A 6,000-nucleotide genomic window follows, 5' to 3' on the forward strand; every position below is an offset into this window, starting at 1 on the left:
CCGCTAATTCGAACTCCGCTTAATTCGAACAATTTTATGCTCCCCTTCGAGTTCGAAATGACGAGCTTTTACTCTACAGTGAATTGCAGTAATTCCGGATAAGTTACTGAGTCATCCTGCCCTGCAGAAGTGAATGGCTCGCGACGCTGCTGAGGATAACGCCATTCAGTACTATATGCACTATTACAGATTAAGCAACCTGAATCAGCTAACCCTTTAAGCTCGGTTGCAAGCGCCCTTGGAAGTTACCAGCACGGCAGGTGTCGGCCGTCACGACCAGACTACTCGAAAAATGCCGGCATGCTCGTTCTGTAACCCTTGTCCTTCGTTTCCAGGATACATTACCTACACAGATCCCTCTGGACGATCTACAGCAACCTTGGTTAAGAGCAACATAGCAGCCATTCAGCACCTCACTCCGCAAATAGATTGTGAGCACACATTAGTAGAGCTCGTTCCACGCACATCAAACTGCAAAAACAGTTTCTTCATTCTCAACATTTACTGCCGACCCTCCAAAAAGCGACCAGGCATTGAAGAAACTGTACGAGAAGCCCTCCAACTCGCCGGCAACGCCCCTCTTCTCATAGTGGGAGACCTTAATGCGGCACACCAACTTTGGTGCTACACGTATAACAACAGAAGAGGTAAATATCTGCTCAACGTCATAGAAATACACAATCTCACTCTCCTAAATGACCCGCAGACCCCAACGCGCGCAGGAAATAGCGTCAATAGGGACACATGCCCAGACTTGTCCCTTCTCCGAGGCTCTCTCGACATCACGTGGACCAACACAATGGAGAATTTGGGATCCGATCACGACATTATAAACATCCTAATCAAAGGTGTGAACTACAGGTCACACATAGGTACGGTCAAATTTACTGACTGGGACAAGTTCAGAAAAGAAAGGAAAGATCGCGACCCCTTGCAAGAACAATCCTACGAACAGTGGGCGGAAAGTGTCGTGAGAGATGCAAAAGCCCACACGAAAACGATTTCCATGACATACCAAGAGCCACACGTTGATAGCAAACTCTTGCACATCTGGGAAGCCAGGCACAGCCTCTCAAGACGTTGGAAAAGACACAGGCATAACCGCCGACTCAAGAAGCGCATAGCGCAACTAAGTAAACAGGCGGCTGAGTGCGCTGCCCACCTGTGCAGGGAAAATTGGCTCACGTTGTGTGACGGCCTTCAGGGTACGCTCTCTACTCGCAAAACGTGGCAACTGCTGAGACATCTCATCGACCCCCTTAAGAACAAGGGAGAAACCAGTAAAAGCCTGGTGCGCACCATGTACTTGTACCCAGGAACGACCGATGACCTCATCCAAGATCTGAGGAACAAATACCTACGTCCTGGAAAAGGAGACCCTCCTCCTCTCTATGAAGGCACACCTAACGTTGGACAAATACATCGAAATGTACGAGGTCCGTGCACCCATTACTGCCAGCAAACGCTCCAGCTCACCTGGACAAGACCAAATCACCAGCAAGATATTGGCTAACCTGGACGACAAGGCTCTAGAAGATCTCACGGAGTATTTCAACGTCTTTTGGCGCACAGGCAAACTTCCCATCTCGTGGAAAGCAGCGGAGGTGCGATTTATTCCAAAACCAGGAAAATCACCCCATATAGATAATCTCCGGCCGATATCGTTGACCTCCTGCGTGGGAAAAATAATGGAGCGAATAATTCTTCTGCGGCTTCAGCAACACCTTGATGGCACGCAGCAAATGCCTGACTCCATGTTCGGTTTCAGAAGGCACTTGGGAACCCAGGACATCCTCGTTCAAATCAAGGGGGACATACTCGCCCCTGCCACCAGACACTCGCCCCGGGCCATACTGGCCCTCGACCTTAAAGGGGCGTTTGATAACGTGTCACACAGGGCCATCCTCCATAAACTGGCAAAAACAGGCTGCGGGGAAAGGATGTACAATTACATTGCCGACTTCCTGTCGTACCGCCAAGCCATCATAAAGATAGGGGATGTCTCCTCGGACCCAATTACCCTCGGAGACACGGGCACCCCGCAAGGATCTGTCCTATCCCCATTCTCTTCAACATTGCCCTTCTTGAGCTGCCGAACCGATTAGACTAAATTCCCAACATAAAACACGGCCTCTACGCCGACGATATTACTATCTGGACGGGCACAGATTCCATTGGCGGCCTCCAAGACACGCTCCAGCAAGCAGCCGATACTGTCAATGAGTACGCTAAAGAGTGCGGACTAACATGTGCACCGCAAAAATCGGAACTTCTGGTCGTGCGCAGGCGAGGCCGAAAGAAAGACAAGGACAATATACAAATCATGCTGGAAGGTCATCCCATCAGGCCTACAAAAGCGATGCGAATTCTTGGATTAGACATTCAGGCGGACACAAGGAACACCGGCCTGATTAAAAAACTCAAGACAACCACAGAACAAGTCACTCAGATGCTACGCAGGGTGGTCAACAGACAGAGGGGACTGAAAGAGCAAGACACCACCAGATTGGTCCAGGCCTTCATACTCTCACGCATTACTTACACTGCACGGTACGTAATTCTGACCAAGAGTGAAGAGGAACAAATCGACGTCATCATACGCAAAGCCTACAAACAGGCACTAGGAATCCCCATCAGCGCTTCGACAGCTCTACTGCTAAAGTTAGGCCTCCACAACACCACATCCGAACTAATCGAAGGTCACCTCTCAAGCCACAAATTAAGGCTTGAACTGACACCCGCTGGCGGAAAGCTCATGGGGAAACTTCAGTGGACCCCCCCAGGGTCAGCTACAACCCAGAGCTCTTGTGTCAAATACGAGGCAGTGCATACAAATCAGGCCAATCCCTCGGAACATGCATCCCAAACATCACGAAGGAAGACGACAGGCCAGGGCCAAAGCCCTAGATAAGACTTATGGCAGTGATGAGGGAACAGTGTATACAGACGCAGCAAGCTGCAAACAGAAGAGAGCAATGGCGGCGGTGGTGACGACAAGAGACAAATGCCTCACCAGCGCAACCATTCCAAAAACATCGAGCCAAGAGGCGGAAGAAGTGGCCATAGCGCTGGCTATTACTCAAACCAAGGCAACTACAATCATATCTGACTCACAGCAGGCTTGCAGAAGATACATTGCGGGAATGGTGACTCCAACAGCACACCGCCTCCTGAGCGCAAATCCCCCAAACCGGAAGGTCATGATAGTATGGGCCCCGGCACACTCCTCTCTCGCGGGCAACGATTTCGCCCACGAGACGGCCTGCGCACTCGCCAACCAGGCCACGGAAGGAGATCCTGACTCCACCCCCGTTGTTTCCTACCGAGACATACCCAGCACTACAGGCTCGAACGAAGGATCTATTCACCGCCACACCCCCAGTTAAGTAAACACTAAGGATCCACGCTTCGAATGCTACAAACCAACACGTTCCCTCATCCGGTTCGACTTCATAAGCAGTACCCTAACCAGCATTCACCGCATTGCAAGTTCTGCGGACAAACAGGCTCCCTGTATCACATAATTTGGGAATGCAATCGGAACCCAGACTTGCCACCCCCTTTTTCTAGCCCAAACCTCGAGCAGTGGGAGACTGCATTGTCCAGCGCACACCTCGCCGACCAGGTCATGCTGACGGAGAGGCCTGAACGTGCGAAGACAGCGTTTGGACTTCTGGACTGAGAAGCCACTCCCACGCATAAATACGCTAAACAAAAGTTTCTCTCTCTCTCTCTCTCTCTCTCTCTCCTTCGTTGCTTCTTTGTGCTACACGCGCTGCATCTTGCCGACCGGCGGTGTACCCGCGATCGAAGGCTCCCTGTGCACTTATTTGTGGTGTCACCTTAAAACTGTCGTGTGTCAGATGTTCGCGTGGTTATCCACCGGGAAGCGTCTTTGACCTTGAATGGTACATGCGCGACTTTGTCACGTTCATTTTCTTCTTCGCTTGTTTTTTATGGCGTTAGCAAGTACTAGTACAACTTTTATGAAACGGTAGGCCGTTGGTCTAAATAGTGGAAGGAAAAGGAGAGAGGGTATAGCACTGGGGCAGTGGTACAGTTCTTGGATTTCCCTGCGTAACTTCTTGTTCACGCTTATCGGTGTTCAGTAATTTTTAGCTTCACTATTGAAATGGGCCCATCAAAACTATTGGGCCAGGCAAAATAGTCCACCGTGAGTAGGACCGGTGAGGTATCCGCTCGGACAACTCGTGCCAGACCGCTCTTTAGAGAATAAAATACTATTTGGTGGATTAATTCTGTGTCAAGTTGATGGGTATCAGAGTGCAGTTGTGGGGCCGTGAATGTTCGGTGTTTGAGAAAAGTCAGACATGACCACACCCGATGAGTGAGGTTTGCTGGAGTACTTGTGTGACAGTATGGGAATCCTAAGGGCAAATTGGGAGTGTACCATTGACGATGCATTTCATGTGTGTAGGCTGCGCCGGTGATAAATTTATTGATAACGATCTCAATGGAGTGTGGCAGCGGTGGTAGATCGCTCAAATATCCTGCTGGAGTTTTGTTTGTCAGCCGGTCTCTTGGAAGTTGGGTCCTTCTTATACCGGTGGAGTCGTATCGCCGGTGGGGTCATCAGGCGCCAGTGGAGGTTGTAAATGCATGCACTCTCCTGTGCGACCTCATGGGCCACAATGGTTGCCCGAGAAACAGGGTTCATGGCCCGGTACCCAGTCAATGCGAACTTGTGTTTTGTTCCGTTGCAGAATTTGCGCTTGGTATAATACCTGATGTACCAGATGATTTGTGGTCAATGCTTCGTACGAGTCCGCAAGGATACGAATAAATGGCGGCAGAGGCTAATCAATATCATAAGCAAGGAATGTTACGGCATGGTTGATGGCATTCAGTTCTGCTTCAAGGCTCGTGGCTTGGCTGTTGTACATGGTTTGATACCCCTAGAGCAGGAACCTCCGGGCGCGTCCAGAGCAGTCCGATGGTATTTAAGCTTACGCTGCAGCGTTTGTGTAGATGTCAACTTCATATTTGAGTTTTGCCGTCTGAAGGCGTCGGATGCATTGTTGGCGGAGTGTGGGGTTGTTACGCCCGATAGGCTTGCTGTGCGTAGTGGATACGATTTCCGGTCGACTCCATGGATCAAGTGGGGTGGGCAACGTGCAGGGTGTGGGCGGGCTGCGCCCGTGGATAAACGCTTTTAATCGAACATTTATGCGAACAGATTAAACGAAGCGGTGCTTTTTGGGAATGAATGTTTGATATCGCAGGTGAACCTTTTTACGATATCTGCAAGAAAGTAACCACGAGAAGGGAATTAGACCTTTTACATATGATTAAAAAATAAGAGCGGGAAAGAATATTTCTCCGCAGCTCACGGAAATGCACGTCATCTGGACCCCCTGGCATGGGTCCGAGGAAAGCGAGGCGGCACAAGCCGCTTCCCGCGTTCATACCCACCGGGCCGTTTGTCAGGAAGGCGAAGACGCGCAGTACTTCCGCTCTCCCAAGCCTATTCCTCTTTCAAGAGCACAAAAACCCCAGCGCAGTACCGCCACGAACGACACCCCCGTCTATCCAGAGCCGAGGCGACTACTTCTCGCCGACTAATTCAGGCGAACTCACAACCCCGCACGGCGCCCCCATCCCCCGCGGCACCCCACTTACTCATAATCCCCACGGCAGACTCCTCCATACCCTCCTCTACTACGCTACATGTAATTTCTGTCCCCAACCCGGTACCCCGCACCACATGGTATGGGACTGCCAGAAAACCCCATGTTTTACCCCCAATCCTCTTCCAAACTACGAGAAGTGGGCGGCCAGCTCGGCAGCACCGACCTCCCAATCCAACTTAGACTGGTGGAGAGGACCAGGGCAGCCAGCGCGGACCAGGGCTTCCCGGACTAGAGGAGGCCCCCCACGGAACGGGTGCGCAATCATCAGCGCCTCAAGCTTGTCGCAATAAAGTTTCACTCACTCACTCACTCACTTATTTAAAGCCCTCGCTTTAAATAAAACATGCAA

Source organism: Haemaphysalis longicornis, unplaced genomic scaffold, assembly GCF_048455015.1.
Source record: "Haemaphysalis longicornis isolate Haplotype H1 unplaced genomic scaffold, Haemaphysalis longicornis Haplotype H1 scaffold_3, whole genome shotgun sequence".
Classification (NCBI taxonomy): Eukaryota; Metazoa; Arthropoda; class Arachnida; order Ixodida; family Ixodidae; genus Haemaphysalis; species Haemaphysalis longicornis.